Source organism: Neopsephotus bourkii, unplaced genomic scaffold (assembly GCF_033783945.1).
Source record: "Neopsephotus bourkii isolate Nb327-2 ecotype Australia unplaced genomic scaffold, CSIRO-AGI_Nbou_v1 NB_479, whole genome shotgun sequence".
Taxonomy (NCBI): Eukaryota; Metazoa; Chordata; class Aves; order Psittaciformes; family Psittacidae; genus Neopsephotus; species Neopsephotus bourkii.
Genome location: NW_026900980.1, coordinates 260,745 through 279,131, shown reverse-complemented (window position 1 = coordinate 279,131; position 18,387 = coordinate 260,745). Strand labels below are relative to the sequence as shown.

General features: G+C 37.6%; 1 long non-coding RNA gene across 1 annotated transcript; it reads left to right on the top strand.

The window, feature by feature from the left end:
- The first annotated feature begins 276 nt into the window (after positions 1 to 276).
- On the top strand, positions 277 to 14,233 carry LOC133210567 (uncharacterized). Its single transcript, XR_009724966.1, has 3 exons — positions 277 to 1,367; positions 2,134 to 2,261; positions 13,759 to 14,233. It is a non-coding gene; the product is annotated as an uncharacterized LOC133210567 (long non-coding RNA).
- The last annotated feature ends 4,154 nt before the right edge of the window (positions 14,234 to 18,387 follow it).

Genomic DNA, 18,387 nt, shown 5'->3' with positions numbered 1-18,387 from the left:
CTCATAGCATTGCATTGCTTTGCTTTATACTAGTCCAGAGTAATTCTAAAGCCATGCAAGTGTAAATTGAGATCATTCCTTAATGTTGAAAGGTCTTGAAACACAAATGAAACCTCTTGAATGGTTGCAGTTTTTTTCTGACTGACAGAAACCTTGAGGCAACCTATTTATTCATGTCATCAGTGGATGGCAAGCCAAGATTTTTCTGGAGCTTACTATATAATCAGTTTGAAAGCTATTTGTTAGAAGAGAAAGGACTTAGTACAGTATAAACAGTGCAGGAGTTTGACACTAATGATAAAAGTATCATTGCATTAGTGTGGAGAGAGCATCTGGGCAGATGCAGATGTATCATACCAAAATGATTAAATGGTACCACTTAGAGCAGAGGTAGTTTATATTGGGGGTGATATCCAAGTAGGACCAATATACTACACTTGCCATTTGGTACCTTTTCTACAGGTAGGCTGCTTCTGCTCTAATTGTTAATGCTTTATCTGTAGCTGAAGACTGCAGTACTCAGCTGTGAAAGCACCTGGGATGCTGACAGCCAGAGCACAAAGCTAAGCCCACTTGACTAATCTTGATGTGGTGCATTTCTGTTTCTGAAAGGTTGCCTTGATATTTTCCTGGCTCTGGTGTTTTCATGTTTTGTTTTTTTTTTTTTTTGTGATGCTTTCCCTTATATCATGGAGGTAAATTAACTGTTGTTCCGGTTAAACATGCATTTTTGCTTGGGGCCAGACAGCTTGTGCTTGCACAAAGGAGACATGCTAGGTGGTTGAGAATTTCTAGGAATAAGTAGTCAGTCTGGATTTTTATTGCAAAAGCTTAAGTTTCTTTTAATTGAGTGTTCATTTCAGAATGAATTACTTAGAACTCTAAGCTTCCTGACTTACTTGATTTCCATCCCTTATTACTGCCATACCCTGTTTTCCCTGTCATTTACTAATTCAAAGCAAGACCCCCTTAATAGTTGGAAAACCTCCTGCAACATCAGAAAAAAAAAAAAAAAAGAGGAGTGGAACAAGATTTAGGTGAGTTAATTTTGAAGTATTTGTTGTATAGAGAATACAGGAGAACATGTTCAGGCTTGAATTAGGTACGTGCTTTATCTCCCAAAGAACAGCTCAGAATATTTTATGGAGTTTTCCAGAAGTTCTTTCAAATTAGGTGTCTCTACAGTACTTTAGTGAATTTTGAAAATTGCTCTGCACATCAGTGAATTTTCCTTTTTCCTTTTGTACTTAATCCCTCCAGTCTTTTGTGATAGCCCAGCCCTGCTTGCTATGTTGGAGAGACACTATCAAAATCCCCTTAAATGCCAGAGCCATTGGATAAAGGGATAAAGAGACAGCAACTTGCAGGTGATTACAGAAGTTTTTGGCTTTTTCAGATTTTGGGGCTCTGATGTAATCAGTAGAGATGCATGCTCCTTTGTAGCAACTCTCGAAGATACTGTTGACACATTTGTTTTGTTCAGTTAACTTCTGTGGCTAATTTTGAAGTAGTTCAGATTGTCTGAAAATCTGCAAGTTAAAAACCCTTGGTAAGATACATAGGTTTGTAGGCTTTAGAGTGTTTAACCTTAAGAAATTGCTAAGAAATCAACACAATTTTAGAATTATGTTTATAATGGGAACTTTTAATTTCTCTGACTTTTTTTCATCTGCACTGTTGTATCAGAGGGCTTTCTATCCGCATATATGTTATCTCACTATTTTTAGGAAAATAAAAAAGAGTAAGGAACTTTCTATTGTAATTTCGAAATAAAACTAAAGAAAAAAGAAATGCTGTGATTTGTTCTATTGCTTGGAGAATATGGGAGACTTTTAAACAATTTTTATTATGAACTGAACTTGACAGAGGTACAGCTCTGTGTATAAAAGTGTGTGGATTAAAACTTGAATGTTGTTTAGCATCTTTTGCTGTAGCAACAAGAACTTTAAAAATTTGCACTGAATCTAGCACAAAGACTAATGAATTAATCTTTTTGCCTTTTATTAAGTACTATGAAGTTAATTGCAGTAATAAGTCTTCTTTCCATATAGTGAGTTTGCAAATGTAAACCAGCATGTTGTTAGCTGTCTTAAGGAAAACGTCAGTTACATCAATATGCATTCATTTTCATAGAGATGCCCTATTGCTGCTGTTTAAAAGCAAGAAGTACTGAATGGTAACCAAATGACTGTGGTCAAATACACAGAGTTATTTCTATAGAGCAGGACTTTCAAAAGTACCAGACTGAACATCATACTTAGGTAAGTAACACCCTTAACAAGAATTCACCTGTGTTTGCCATTGGCCGTAATTCTTCTTTTTGAAATCATACAAGTCCACTTGCTTTCTTCTATTGATTGCCAGTCTCCTAGGTAGTGCTCTGTGAAGAGCAAACCTCAAAATGTTCATGCCATGTTGAAGAAGCAGGTAGAGAAACTTTAATGACTCCTTGCTTGTCTGTTTTAGATGCCTCCACAAGCATCTAGGGAGGGCTTGTCTCTTTCCTCTGCTGCTAGAGGGAACTTGGTGAGAGTTGCCAAGAACATCAGCCAACTCTGTATTTTCTGTTGCCGGATTTGCTTTGCTAAATTCATATCCCATGTATTGTATTGGATCAGGGAACATAGAATATGTTAACTTAAAACTGGGGGACTTTCTGCCTGTTTGTCCTAATGGATGGGTCTGACTTTTACACTAATGACCTTCTGGTCTGTTTATTAAATATGGCCCATGACTTTTTACTAAATTCATTCAACCACATTGTTCTTTTGCAGTTCTATTAAAGCAAGAAATTCGGTCCACCCTCAGTAGAGAGGTTATTTGTGGTGTCAGGGAAATCAATGCAAGATGCCTGTTAGCAGATTAATTTTTGTTTATACTGAGGTTTTCTTTGTTCCTGTATTAGTTTAAGGTTTTGGCTCTGATGAGCATATAGGAATGTGAATAATGGAAAAATAAGACTGAGTCTCTTTTGGACACTTGAAATGCTTCATTAGGTAAAAATTGAGTAGACGAACATGTGGAAAGTTTTTTCAAGTGTCATCATCTGGGATATATGATCTTTTCATGTTCTTGGTATCCAGTAGTCTGGAAACTAATGTGGTTGTCTTGGAAACAGGCTTTATTTTCCTTTTGCAAATATTTAGATGTGAAATTGTCTTCCTTGAAAATCTGGAATTAATAATTCTGAAAGAAATAACTGCAAATTTTAGATGCTTGTCCTATTTAAATAATTGATATGGGAGCCTGTAAGTGGTGTTTGCATTGTCTGTTTTTATTATAGTTGTATGATTATGTTGCTAAAACAATGTTTAGTTTTTTTAAGGTAAAATGCCTGTACTTATTGTTGATACTTGTCTGGGAGTTACATACAGTGAAGCACTTTGCCAGATTTCCTAGCTTAATATTTAAATAGAAATACAGCGGTATAACTGCATTGAGGAATTTAAGTTCCTAAAAATGAGCTGATACTAGCACTTCTAGTCTTTGCCTTTGCCCTGCTTTAAATAAAACAGCATTTGATAAAACCTTGAATATTCTGTGGGATTGTAGCATAATATTTGCCAGCCAAAACATCAGCAGTAGACAGAAGTACACAGGACAGCTTTTTGTTAGCTAAGGAGCTGCCATGCACAGCATAAAAAGTGAAAGCAAAATAGAAACTGAGTCAAGAAATAATGATCTTTCAAATTGCTGAGGAGTTATTAGGATTTGTATGAAAATATGAAATGGTGTTTTTGAAAGAAGTTTAATTTTCTGGTGTGTAACTTATTTGTCCAGTCACAGCAGTCTTAGAGTTTGGTATTAGTGTAATTTCATTATAATTTTTACAGGTGAAGGTGCAAGCTGAATAATTTTCCGTATTTTGTTCTCAAATTGTTAATTATGTTACGTTCTAATTTTTTTAATGTATTTTTCTTCCAAGTGTTTTTGTCTGCAGTGCCAATTTAAAAGACTCTCCAATTCTGATACGTACTTTAGACAAGAATATATTTTTTATTCTTTTATTAAAAAGTGGATTTTTTTTTTTAAATGGAGCTTTGACTGATAACAGCCTGTTCAGGGGAAGAGAACTATGACAGGATCTTGTTGAGCTACTCAAACACATTTGTGGGATTATCTTCCATTCTACCTCCCATCTCTTTCTCCTGCCCTGTTTCTTGTACTGCATCTACATTTCAGATTGCTTTCTCTTTGCAGAACTTAATTGGTCATGTTATTTTTTCTTAAATGTTGTTCTTTCTTCAAGTATGCACCAGTGTTTTGTCCTTACTTCTTCCCTACAACAAGCTCAAGCTATTTAAGGCCTGAGGTGAAGCTTATTAACATTAGTGGAGAGGATCTTAAAGACTATGGTTGTTATCAGATGATGCAAAAAGCTTTTAGTGACCTAGATTTTGGCCCTGATGTACAATACTGATGTAAGTATTGTGCATCCAGAAAGAAATATAATCACAGCTTGTTTTTCCACAAATTACAGTAAAGTCACTGTGATGCACTGCAATGCTGTTGTGCTCCATTTTGGACTTAATAGCATTTATATACATTTACCTTGATGGTCAGGCCACAGACTTCCCACTTCTATCTCAAATTATGATCTCTTAAATCTTACATGAAAAAGGACGCTAAAGTCACACGTTATTTAAACTACAAGCAAAGCTGAGCTAGTCTTTGAGCTTTTTTTGCATTCCTCTAAATAAATGTAATTTCTTCCACTTCAACAATATTAGTAAATTCTGTTAAAAAAAAGTAGTCTATTTTGTACTTTCCTGATCAAATAATAATTCTCCATGCTGATTATTAAGTATTACATAATTATATTCCCTGGCTCCATTTCAGCGGAACAATTTTTCATTCTCTTCTCCCAAACTGCAAACAAGCAAAAGCAAACAAGAAGCCCTGAACCCTTGCGGTAACAGTTCTATATAGTTACGTTATGTGCTTCTATATAGTTACGTTATGTGCATCATTGTGTTACTGTGATTGCTGCCCTGAAATTTGGTCCATAATCACATATTCTAGCATCCTTCCTGAATCTTCTGGGAAAGCATGATATTGTTAAAGTTCTTACAGCTTTTCCTTTCAGATTAACTTTTAGAAAAGTTTAAAGTTTTCTGCCTTTTCACATTCTGATCCAGTGACTTTGTCCTGGAGAAATTTGTTTTACCTCTGTGCATTATACTTAAAGATGCTGATACGGTCTTTCATCCTTAGAAATTAGCATAGACATAATTCAAAGTCTTCTAAGGATAAAAAGGAACTATTTTTTATTTTTTTTCCCATCATGGGTTTCACTTCAGGATGTTGCTGAGTTTGATTTCAGCAGTGTTACACAAAGATAAAGGAAAGTCCAGGGGAGAGATTATAGATTCATTCAAGGAGAAATAGTATTTTTGTTGGCTTTTGTAATTAAAAAAACATAAAACAAAGCAACTAATGAACACTTCCCTTTTACTGTAAGAAAGGGAGTTGATTGAAGCCAGTCATCTACAGCCAGTCAGAGAAGGATGTGGTTGCTTTTGCAGTGATGAGACCCACATCTCTGGAGGACAGTGTATGCAGTCATCACATCATGTTTTAACACAGAAGTTTCTCTCTCCGATGCTCAGCACAAAGGCAACCTACATCTGTAGCTTCACTCAGACATGTAACATTTAGATGTAGACAATTCCATTGCCAGTGCTAGATTACTCCCTTGGCTTGAAATTGCCTCTACAGGTCTTTCCATCTAATAATGAACAATAAGCTATACAAAATAGCTTATCCAAGCTGCTCTGCACACAACTTGGTTTTAAACCTTGTAATTAATTACAATTGTGTATACTTACCAGAAAAAGGAGGATTTTATTTCATTTGCATTGTTTTTCTTTGGGGGTAGGAGATGTATCCTGTAGTGAGGTGGGTTCTCCACACTTACGGTGTTAAAGGGTACTCGAGGAACCAGTTTGGCCTATGTCAAGCCATGTCATTTTTGTACCTTTTGCATTTTGCAGCTGTGATTAAATGAAGTCTGTGTGCTGCTCTTCACTTCCTGGTTTTATTTGCCTTTCTGGAGTGCCACTGTAGTGGCTGCCTCAGCAGAGAAGCAGAGACAGTGGCTATCGGTTGCCAGCTCTGATTTAGCCCTGTTCCAGATTTATTCCCCTCCCCCCCCCCCCCCCCCCTTTGGGGATTCTTCTACTGCCCTGCTCAAGTGGTGGTGATGCACGGGGGGGGGGGTTAAGAACTGGGGTCTCATCCTGGGAGGAATGGAGTTTGCACTGTTGCTGGATTAGGAAAAAATACTTTAACAATTTTATTTTTGTTCTTTCACATAACCTGAAGCTTTCAAATATTTGTATGAATGTGTTTTCCTTTAATTTCTGAGAAGAGTGGCTTGGTTTTTGTTTTAATAGTGTGAGTAATGTTTTAGCTTTAATAAAAATAATGTACTTGTTCAGATCCCCTTTTGATTCTTACATGTCCTTAAAGTTTCAACTTAGTGTTCTTATGACTGGTCATATAAGCTACTCAGTCTGGTTTTTATACGTAGCAAACCTCTGAATAAAATGTACCTATATAGTATGTTACATCCTAAATGCTGCTTAACTGAACCCTTCTGTTACTCCCAGGAAATACCAAGGGTGGCTGAAATTTCAAATGTAACAGAATAGCAGATTTTTTTGGTTTGTTTAAAGCATCTTATTCTTTATGTCTAAGAGTTTTCAGAAGGTGGTAAACGGCTCTCAGAACATCAGTATTTATAATCAAATTGCTCTCATGAAATACAGATAAATTATTCAGTGGAAGATCTAATTAAATCTGTAGCTTATAGCATAGCCACTGGTATCCTGTCCATTAGCAACCCTGGTGCTTCACTAAGCCAAAAAACTTGAGTTTACAGTATGTGTAGTTTAAGTGACAGAGGTTTACTCTGCCTCTCTTAGTAAATAATTAAACATTTTGATCGTGTCTGTGCTGTGACATTGGTAATGAAGGAGATGCTAGAAAAGAAAACCTGAGGAAAACCATTTTCTATCACAAATAAGCTTGTAACTAATTTTTTTTCTTGAATATGCCTGTTAAATTTACAGCGTAACCCTATATTTATGATCAACTAGTTTGTAATGCTTTATTTACCTGGAGCACAATGCTGTTCTAGAGGCCTTACTCTTGCCTCGGGATGTGAGTGTTCTCTGCTGCACCAGAGCTGGAGTGTCTGTGGATGAAGCATTTGGCCTCATATTTTTTGGATGTTGGTGTTTTCCAGGGTTCCATGTAAAGTCCTGTAGCATTTTCAGAAAGAGAATAATCTTTGAGAGTGCTCACACTATAATCAGTCTATATTTTTTTTTTTTTTTTGCAAAATCACTGAGCAGTAATCCTACATCCTTGAGCCTTTTGGCAGGAGCAGTGTTAAGCCAGTGCTGAGTGTTCGTGCAAGTTCCTCTTGCTGAGTTGTCTGTAGTTTGCTGTCACACACATGATGGATGCTCAGGTGATTTAAATGCCAGAAAAGAAAATTGTTTTTTTCACCTTCTGTCAAGACAGCTGGACATCTTTATTTCCCAGAGGTCATCTGCTGTGCTGGGTACCTCAGAGCGAAATTCCCATCTTCATTCTGTTGCCCTTTTCCTAGCATTTACTGTTTTAATTTTTTACATAAGAAACTCTGATAATGCCAGCTATATGTCATTACCTGCTATCATTCAAACACCATTTGATGGATATTTTCAAAAGCAGGGGGAAGGCTTACTCATTACCTTCTATAGTATATTGACTTTTTTCTAAGTGGTTGTGTGTCCTTTACAAAAACGAAGGTGGTTTGAAATTGTCTGATAATATGTCGTTCCTGTTAGAGGATATGTGACTTCACATAACTGTTTCTTCAGACTGGGTAACTCACATTTGACATTAACTGTATTTCATGAACTTCAAAAAATGTTTATGGGCTGTTTTAAGTGATATTACAGGGTAAAGTGTAGGTTGTTATGGCTTAACGTGTATGTGTGTGTGTGAAAATATCTACTGAAATTTTTCTGGGTTTCTTAGTTTATTTCCAACTGTACTTACAGCTTCAGGTAGAATATGTATGAAGATGTTCTGGAATTTCGTAAGGTGTATCTCCCATATAAAAATCAGTTCCATAAAGATTTTGTCGTTTGCTCATACTCAGTTTAACAAACAAAACAGTTTTGTATTAACATATACAGTAAATCAGTTGCAGAATTCTGTCTGAACATGCATTAAATAATTCATTCAACATATCTCTGCACAGTAATAAGAACGGGTTGTTTCTTGCTGTGCTGTTCGTTCACAGCTGTTTGTTCATGTTACTGTCCTAGAAGCATGTGTTTGATTTTGCTTCTAGTAGCAGCAGCAAAATTTCAAATGCTGCAATTTTAAGTTAACTTCCAGAGAGCAGTGAGGGTTTTAAGTTTTTAAGTTAACTTCCAGGGAGCATGCTTGGGGTTTTGATATCATCCTGAGAAAAATAAACATGATAGCATTTTTCAGTGCCTGTCTGTGCCCTGTTTGTTTAACATGTTTCAGGGTAGTGTCTTCACCAGTAGTGTTGTTTATCAGTGTTATCATTAATTTGACTGCACGTGGAGATAGCCTTTTTGGAATGGATAAATACATCGGCTTTATATTTCAATTGCTTAAGCGGTACTAAATTTTAGATCTTTTATTAAGAGAAAATCTGGCAAGAAAGTTAATTGTACATGTATCTGCTTGAACAGGGATCTCTGTCCTTAATTCTTCTAAATGAATCTTAGAGATGTTTTTGGTTTTTAGCAATTGTCTAAAATGTAGCATTGTACATGTTGAGGAGGATGCCAAAGAAAATAGAAATTACGATTACTACTCTTCCCAGCGAAAATGGGCAAATGGACTGTTAACCCATTTAATCGTATGATTAAAGCATAAATGTCTATTAGCATTTTGTATTCACATATGAGACAAATGTCTGTCAGCATGCACTGGATCAGGTAGGAGACTATACATCTGCAGTGAGGGAGTGGGGCTTTTGGTTGTGTAATTTTGCTTTTAGTCTTATGTTTAATCCTTTTTCAACTTTGAAAACAAGGCTGACACCCTTTTTGTACTGTCTGGTACTTTAAAATCTCAAATGTCACCCATCCCCTTGCCCTTCTGATGAATTTGTGCGTTCTGTGAATGCAGGGGAAAACAGTATTGCTTCAGATAGTGAGTTTAAATAAAACCCCCTGTGGTTGTCAATTACAGCAAATACCCTCTGTGTTTTTTGTAGAAATCACTTGAAGGTTCAAGTATTTAATCAGTAATAGGATTTTAAGAGACCGTAATGGCTAGATTCAGCTTGCATGGTGTAGGTGCCAGCGTGATCTGTGGGCAGAACCAGGATCAGAGGGTTCAGGTGAGGCATCTGCCTCCGCATTGGCAATGCAGAGAGTTTTGGGGTGTCTCCGTGGATGCACATACTGCTGGCAATGCAGGGACCTGGCCAGTCTGCACATCCGACTGTTACCCTCCTTTAAGACTGGGATGGATGCTGGGAGGAGTGGGACTCAGAGTCTGTGATATTGATGGCCAGCTGGGATTGAAGACTAGATAAATCAGTTGTCTTTTGATGGTAAATGGTCAGGAAAGGTTTTCTTGAACTGGATTTGATTCTAATCCTCATTGTTTCCTGTGGCAGTCATAGACCAAGGGGCAAAGGCTTTTACTGTTCAGCTGATGGTTTGGATTTTGTTTGGGTTTCTTTTTTCATGTAGGTGCCCAAGAAGGTGTACAGCTGGTGCAGGCAGAGTGTCACTGCTGTAAGAGCTGCTTACAGAGAAACAACCAACCAGCCTAAACAACCCAAGATGCAGGGGTTGTCCCTGACCAATTTGCAGCACTTGACCATTTATGCAAGGGAAGAGAACCCCTGTGAGCCTCTGCCATCATTGTGTACGCTGAGCTTGCCTGTGTTAGGGTTGGGTTTACCTGCCTTCCATTTTGTGTCTCCTGGCTCTGGTTCTGTAAGCGAACTGTACAGTGTGAGCTGTAATTTCAATAAGATGCCCTTGGAAAATCTGCCAGATTACAGAAAATTGTGTCATGATTGACAGAGAGGTTTTATTATATTTGGAAAGTGTAGTTATATGTAAAGTAAAATGAGAGGCAGAAGCAAGGTAATTTTCTTTGGGAAACCTAAGCAAGTGTTTGTTTCAGTTCTGCTAGTAGGGAAGATGACACTAGAAAATAGCTAAATTCTGTATCTATTAAGTTCTAATTAAAACCCTAAATGTTCTATGATACACAAACATGCTGCTCCTCCTTACTGCCTGAGAGGGACTGTTATCATCATATTTTGTGACCAAAGGTATATTATTGAAAGAACAAATGTTGGCTTCTCCCTTGTTCCCCCCTCCCCATTATGCTTTTAAACCTATTACTGAACTTTGGAGTTCATCATATTAAAGTTCATGTGCAGTTAGCAAAATGGCACATTTTCTGTATAGAAGCTGGATCTGAAATTATGGAACTATGTAGCAGCAAATTATGTAGTACCTTTCTACAAATCACTGACAACAGTATGAATTTCTGAGGGAACAGTAATGCGTTAAACCAAGCTTTGTTTGTTCCTCTTGTGGCATCACAGGCAGCGAAAATGAGATGATGCCACATAGTTGATCTTTTTCCAGTGCTTTTGTAGAGGCTGAAATGTATTATCTTTGGTGTATCACTGCCTTTTGGTAAAATGAGGCGAGAAAATAGTTTTCTGTTTTCTGTCATAAGCCAACCAAAGCCCAGCATGTTTTCAGGGCTTTTCAATTTTGAATTTTTGTTCACATTACAAATCGATGTGACACACAACTATTGAGGCTTTCTGGCATGTACAAAACATTTGTTCAGCTAGAAAATAAGTGGGGAAAAAGAGCCAGAGGTGACACGTCCAGATGGGAGCACATTGGAGTGCTGTGAAGCAGAACACCTGGTATCCAAGGGATGGGGCAATACAGTCAGTTGTGTATCTGGATGTAGGGCACCTGTGTGAATGGATGTTGCAGCTTTGTTGAGGACCACTGATTCTGAGATCTGGATTTTTTAAAGCTGATGCTTTGTGAAATGTGATGCTTTGATGTTAGATATAAATATATGTATATATATATAAAATTGCAGACTCTTTACAAGGAATTAATTTGATATTTTTGGAAACGATGATCTTCTAGTCAACAAAGTTTGTAAATTCATAGCTGGTCTTCCACTGGACTTCAGTTGTTTCCAGATACACAGCCCGTGCCTGCAGCAGTAGACACAAACTGCTCCAGGGGGTTCGTCATTATCAGTGGAGAGGACTTCTTTGCTGTTGTGGAACCTGCAGTGGTAGGACATTGCATGGAGGGGTTCTTAGGGTTTGTACATTTGGTCAGGTCTCTTGATAAGACATGGGGAGTTTCACATTGCTTGCTTTCAGTATCGTTACTGAATTACACACTGCAAATGTTGTTGTTCGGTATAATAAGAGTTTCTTTTTTTGGAGTCCAGAATCAATAATGGCTGGGTTTTTCTGTGCAGAAATTTGAAGACAGAATGAGGTGGAATAGTTGATGTGTAATGTGTTGGTGTGTTACTGATATGCTAATAGCTTCAGCATTTGTCCATCTGCCTTGATAAGAAATTCTGTAAATCACGATGTTGAAGACTTTTTAACCCATTATGATTTTTTACCTTGTCACTGTTTGGTTGTTTAGTTATCAGGAAAAAACTGCATTTAGTTCCTTCTAAATCCTGGACTGGCCCTGCCACTGAAGTGTCGGATTACAACAGGGATTAGCTGTAGTGTCACTGCTCCTGAATACACATTTTAGGTAAAAATGAGAGAGGTGATGTGGGGAGTTTCCTCGGTATTATGAAACTGTTGTTATTTTTCATATAAGGTAACTTTAACACAACGTTCTACCACAACAGATCTGTCTGTTAGAAATGAGGAAACATTTTAGTTCAGAATCTGCATTAATAAAAATTTAAATTGGTTTGTTTTATCTATTTTCTTTAAATAGCCATGAATTAAGCTTTGCAGCAGGACTGGTAAGATCCTCCTGACTTTAGTGAGGCTGGATGTTGTTCATAAACAATGTAGTGTATTTATGTTAGTAAATGTCATTTTGAGATATGTCACATGTGCATGAATAACATTCTCCCTTCTTACCCACTTCTCTAGAATTCCTAGACAGACAGCTGAAGTCATGGCTTTAGTAACTTTACTTATAACTGGATTAACAATTCGGTGTGCAATAATGAGGCTTCTTTTAGCTGAAAATTGGAGATAAAAATAATCTCATCTCTCACTCCTATATTCATGTGCTTTTGAATACTCATGATACATAATCCTTTAAGAAAAAGTGTTGCCATGTAACACAGTCATCACTGTTATTCAGAGTATAGGTGTTTTTTTTTAGTTCAGTTTCTTACATTGTATTCAGAGTTGTCCTTGAAACTTTAAGGGTGCTTTAAAAAATTGCTTACAAAAGTAGGAGAGAAGCCTGTATTTTTTCCAATAAATTAACTTCTGAAGTTAATTTCGCAATTGTGAAGTTTGTTTTTAAGTTTCTCTTTAGAAAAATGGAAGTTTAGGCTCCTTTCCAGCCCAGTGTTTAAATACGTGATTAACTTTTGAACGACTGACTAGGTTCACTGACTTCAGTGTGTACATGCACCAAGAGGCTTTTGTTAGATTCACTCTAGTACAACTTCTTTGAGAGTTGTTGCAGTGCTGGGCTGGTGCTGGGCAGAGGGAGCCAGGGAGTGCACAGGATCAGTGCTGAGGGGGTTTGAAGGTGTCACTTCTCACTGAATTAAATTTGCAGAACCACTTGCAAACCCTCAAATGTTGTAATTTGGGAAAGTCATAAAGGTCAAAGATTGCTCCTATCCATTTAGCAAGTAATTTTCCATCTGTGTCTGCATTACTGGTGTGACCTGTTGGCCACTTGCATTTCTGTCTTTGCGAAAGTTTTGCTTTTATAATGGTCCTCAGACTGGTATTGATATAATACATATTCACTGTTTTAACTATCCACTGGCATAAATGCTGTTATTTAAGTAAACATGGTCCAAACAATTGTTGTTAGAACAGGACTGAAAGTAAATCTGAGCAAGCTTATATTTAAAATAGCACAGAACGAGACACAGTATGGAGGTATCTGTCCTTGAAGCCCCTGCTTATTTTCCCCTAGCTTTTAATTTCTTCAGATCTGGCATAATGACCCAGGTCTCAGAATTGCTGAGTTCCTACTGCCTTTGGAGCAGCCCAGAGACTGGGTGCAAATAACCTTATCTGTTCCCTGAAATACAGAGACTGTCAGAAAGGCTTTAGGACATTTGTCTAATTATTAGATTTTCTAATACATTTCTTCAAGAATAATCCTTTCCAGATGTATCAGTTTACAAAGTGAATCCTGATGATACCCTGCTAGATAGAAAATGTGTACTTTAATAGTTACAATGACATAAATATATTTGATCTAGAATTAAGTTTTGTTTTGTTTTCAGTAGTACGTGACAGAATTAATTTGTAGATGTATGATATGCATTTTAACCTAGCTAAGAAAATTGACTATAGATTCTAGAAGTACCTTAACTTTTCTTTCTTATAAAAAGTGTATTTTTTTGTTATTTGGTGTTGATTAACAGACTGTTGTAGAAGGTTTAGCAAGAGTATGTTATTACAGTATAATGATATTAAAAAACATTGACCTGACTCCTGCATTTGTCATTTTTGTGACCTTTGTATTCCTTCCTTATTAGAACTATGCAGCACTGATACAGCAACAAATTAATGAGGACAAACAAAACTTGACAGAAAAGACTGTATATGGAATCCAGCTCACAGAAGAAAAACTTAATGACTTCCGTGATGAACAAATTGGGCAGCTGAAGGAACTGATGGACGAAGCTACCAAACCTCAGAAAAAAAACGTTTCTAAAGACTCGGAACACAAAACCTAAAGGGTTTTAAAAGTTGTTTTAATGCATATGGAAGCATTTTGAAACTTCCTTTCCAGTTGAACTTGAATGGGGTTTCTTTGGAATAATGGGCAGTGCTGCTGCCGTGACTTGTCTGAATCAGATGTGTCTGGCTGTTAGGGCTTCTATGCAAGAATAAATGTTAAAATGGAATAATCACAATAATTTTATGTTAATTGCAGGGGTTTTTTCTCCTAATGGAAGGTGGAGACATGAAGATTTCAATAAAAGTAAATTGACATATTTGAAATAGAAAGGTTTGTTTGTTTATTTAGCACCCACAGGGCAAAACATCTTCCTGTTTGCATATCGTCCTCTGCCTTAATGGAAACGATGCAATTAGCATTTGTTTTCTGATATGGACTAAGTAGATAAAGAACAAAGATATGGTACTAGAGTGGCTTTGTTTTGATGGAAAGGAATGAGCTGTATTAGAAAAACATATAGCTGTTGCAATTGAAAGTTGGTTTTCTTCTTGAGCATTATTGTGAAATATGCTTTAAAATAAAAGATGTACGTGATTATTAAATTGAGCTCAAAGAAGCCACTGGCTGATGAAGAAGATTCTGCATTTTTCTCATAGCTAAACTCAGATTATTGTTAGTACCTGAAATTTTTAAAAACCATTCATGATAGTTAGTATTCAAAGGCTCTTCAAAAGCTCGGTATCCCATATTATTCAGTATTTTGTATAGACCAGAATTTGTTAAACTCCTCAGTCATGGAAATTTTCCTGTTGATAATACTGCATGACAAACATTAATAATTTATTAGTAGTAAGTTTTCACCAGGGCAGTGCATGCATATTGTAATATACTATATCAGGACTAAAAAAAAGTTCTGATCTTCTATCTGTTATGAAAAAACCCACCCCTTTTCTGTGCAAAAGACAGCTTTCATTTTGTATTCCAAACTGAGCTTTGTATTCTTAGTTCTGTTCTATTTCTGGACCTTTCCCTGTCTGTTACCCACAGCATCTTCAAGACAACATAATTTCTTTCCTCTTGGGGGATAACAGCTTTGACACGTAAGCATATTTCCATCTGTCTAACTTAAGAACATGCTGCTTGCCAAAGCTGCGCTCCTGGATCCTAACAGGGTGCGATTTGGGGAGCAGCCTACTTCTCTATTCCTTACCTCTTTTTCCAGTTCGTCGCTAGAGTTTTAGGTTGCGGCTTGCTCATTTCTATTACAGTACAACTGCAAGATTCCTGTGTAAGGAACTTGTAGGATTGCTTTGCTACATTTTCTTCTGGCAGCTCCAAACTCTGTTGCTTTTGTTGTAAGAACATGCTTTGCGTTCCAGAGCTTAATCCAGACAGGGTCAAAGGGCAGAGATGACATCCAGACTGCAGAGCTGAGGGTCATAAGTCCTGGTTCCTAGAGCTTCAAGGGCACGGTTGGAGAGAATAGCAGCTGCTTTCTGGCCTGCTGTGTACTGTCTTGCCCCAGCATCAGAGTGGGAAGTGGATGGGGTGTGCATGTGAGAAGCTTCAAAATTTCTCTGATACTGCCATTCACACATACCAAAAGCTTTTTTGCTTTTTAAACTTCAAAGTCTGTAAAAATCTAACCCAACTCCAAGAGTATAAGGCGTAAGGATGTACTTTGTACCACTTCCATCAGATGTACAGTAACCAGTAATTTGCATCACTGCTCTGTTTTAATACTAAAAGAAATGTTTGGGTATTGATAACAGAGTTTGTTTCTACTCCCTGATTGCTAGTACACATGTGCCTACTTTCCAGTCAATGTCCAAGTTGCTTCAAATTTATCAAATACTGCAATTTTGAGCAGTTACTTTTATCAACACATTTAATGAAGCTTTTAGTTCAGTGAGGCTAGCTTGAATACTTGTTCTGCATCTGGCTACTCGTTTATGTACCTAGCTAATGCATGTATCTAGAGACCAAATTAATTCGTAATGAAACATTTCTGCTTGGTTTGAAAAATTTAAGCTTATAATGAGACCTCCAGTGAGTGCAGGTGAAGGTAGTATCCTTACATCCTCAGCCCCTTTTCTAGTAAATCCAACAACTTCTTCCTTTCATTCCCAATGGTAGATCATTTTGTACAATGTTTGTATTCTTGTTTAAAACAACTCTTACAAAAGCCAAGTTTCCACAATAGGAATGAAACATCTTTGAAGATTTCTGGCTTTAAGGCAGCCCGTGCTAATAGTAAAGCATGCTCTGACCTGAGCAGAGCTTATGAGTGGCCTCAGAGAAGCATTGCAGCCACCAACACTATGCATTAGTGAAATACTGTGATTTACAAGTGTGGTTAATGACAGTTGAGGAAGACAATGGGCATCTCGTCCTGTCCACAGAAAGGCAGAATGACAAAGATGCGTTCTCTTTAATTTGGTTTTTCTGAAGTATAAAATACTTTCTGTGGGGATCGTCACACAGGGTTTAGTGGATAATGAGCACAGGAAAGCATCCATCAAAATTACTTCAAAGCTACAAGCAGTGTGTTATTTCAAATGGCAAAAGAATTACTTAGAAAAAAGATAATCACCCTATAATGAAAAATAGCTATGATTCCTTTAGAAATGAGTACAAAGTTTTAAGCTGTGTGTGTTGGAATGGATTGCTGTTGTACGAGTGCACACTGAAAAACTCCTGCCAGTCTTAAAAGACCTCTCGCCATTCAGTTTATCCATTAAGAAAAGATCCTTTGTGTTTGTTGATCTTAAATCCATTTGGCTCTGCTAGAACTAAGAGAGTGATAAAATTCACTGGTTAATTTAGCTAAACCTTATCTGTAGTAACATTCCCTGTGATTGCCTGATGGTTGGTTGTTTCCCTTTTTGGGTGCTCTAGAGAGGCAGTAAGGAGCTGTGGCCCAATTGAGATGATCGCTGTCCATGTTTCCTATTCACAGAGGGAATCCTTCCTAGTACACCCCCCATACTACTCGAGTACAGGTTAACAATTCTGTGTTGTCATCAGTGAAGTCAATGCTGGAGAGGGGCTCTTTATTAGGGACTGTAGGGATAGGACAGGGGGTAATGGGTTTAAACTTAAGCAGGGGAAGTTCAGGTTAGATATAAGGAAGAAGTTCTTCACTGTGAGGGTGGTGAGACACTGGAACAGGTTGTGCAAAGAAGTGGTAAATGCTCCATCTCTGGCAGTGTTCAAGGCCAGGTTGGACAGACTTGAGTGACACAGTCTAGTGTAAGGTATCCCTGCCCATGGCAGGGGGTTGGAACTTGATGGTCTTAAGGCTTTTTCCAACCCAAACTATTCTGTGATTCTATGATTAAGTCACCTTTGATAATGATCCAGGCTGGTAAAAGAACCTTTCAGAGCTGAAGAAAATACAGTCAAAGACTCAGAACTGATTTGAGAATTTGTATTTCATTCAGTTTAATTTTGTAATGTGAATACATGCTACTGGATGGTGGGAAAATCGACGTGAGGTAAATATGCTGTTTCTCATCTGCCCTTCTCAAGCCCCTGTCACACATCCTGGTGCCCAGGAAAGCTTTTCAGGTCTCACTTGGCCTGTGCTACTCACACCAGTAGCCTGCTTTTAAAACTCCACAATAAGCAAGTAAGTTAGGAAATGGTTTAACCTCTTGCCGCTCACCCAAGCTTCAGGTGAGACTATAGGATTGGAATTGTAAAGCTGAGGAAGGAAAACACTTTTAATTGTTGCTATGGAGACTGGAGTTTATGTTGCAATGACTTGCTCTGTTTCCTACCTCCTTGTTAGAAAAAAAGGCCAAACAAACCTGGCCAAAACAACCCAGGAACACAAAAAAAAAATCACTGACAAAACCTCTGGTACCTGAGATTGCAGTGTGAGTGGCCTCTCTGCAGTATCAAAACGAAAAAGAAAGATAACTGGAACAAGGGAAAAAAAAAGTCTTTGTGTCAAGACAGTCTGTTTTTGCAGAGAAGGAACTAGGGCCATAATGGACACACTTTGGTGGATCCAGTGCTCCTGTACAGAGGCACTGCTCCAGCCCCTCAGCTCATATACTCTGGTCACGATCAGATGTTCAGAAAGCAGCATGACATGTTGCAACAAAAATCCCACATTTTCTTTTAAATCTTATGTCTTTGAATAACTGGGATATGGACTCTGGGATTTTACCTTCTAAGCGGCTGTGGATGAGGTCTTCCCTTGCTAGTCCACTTCCTGTGGCAATATCTGCTGCAGGAAGTTCATGGCAGTGTAGTAAGCACTAACACGTACCTGTTCCCTGTGATCAGCGTGGAGTCTCTACTCTGCGCTGTTTCAGATTAAAGCATGAAATGTGTCTGATCACATTGCTGCAATAAATGATTATTGCAGTATTTGCTTAGGCATAGTTTTGAAAGCAGCTCTGAAACTTCAAAAAATGACCCATCTTACACATAATAGATTGACCTTCAAAAAGAATACTATATCCATACCAAA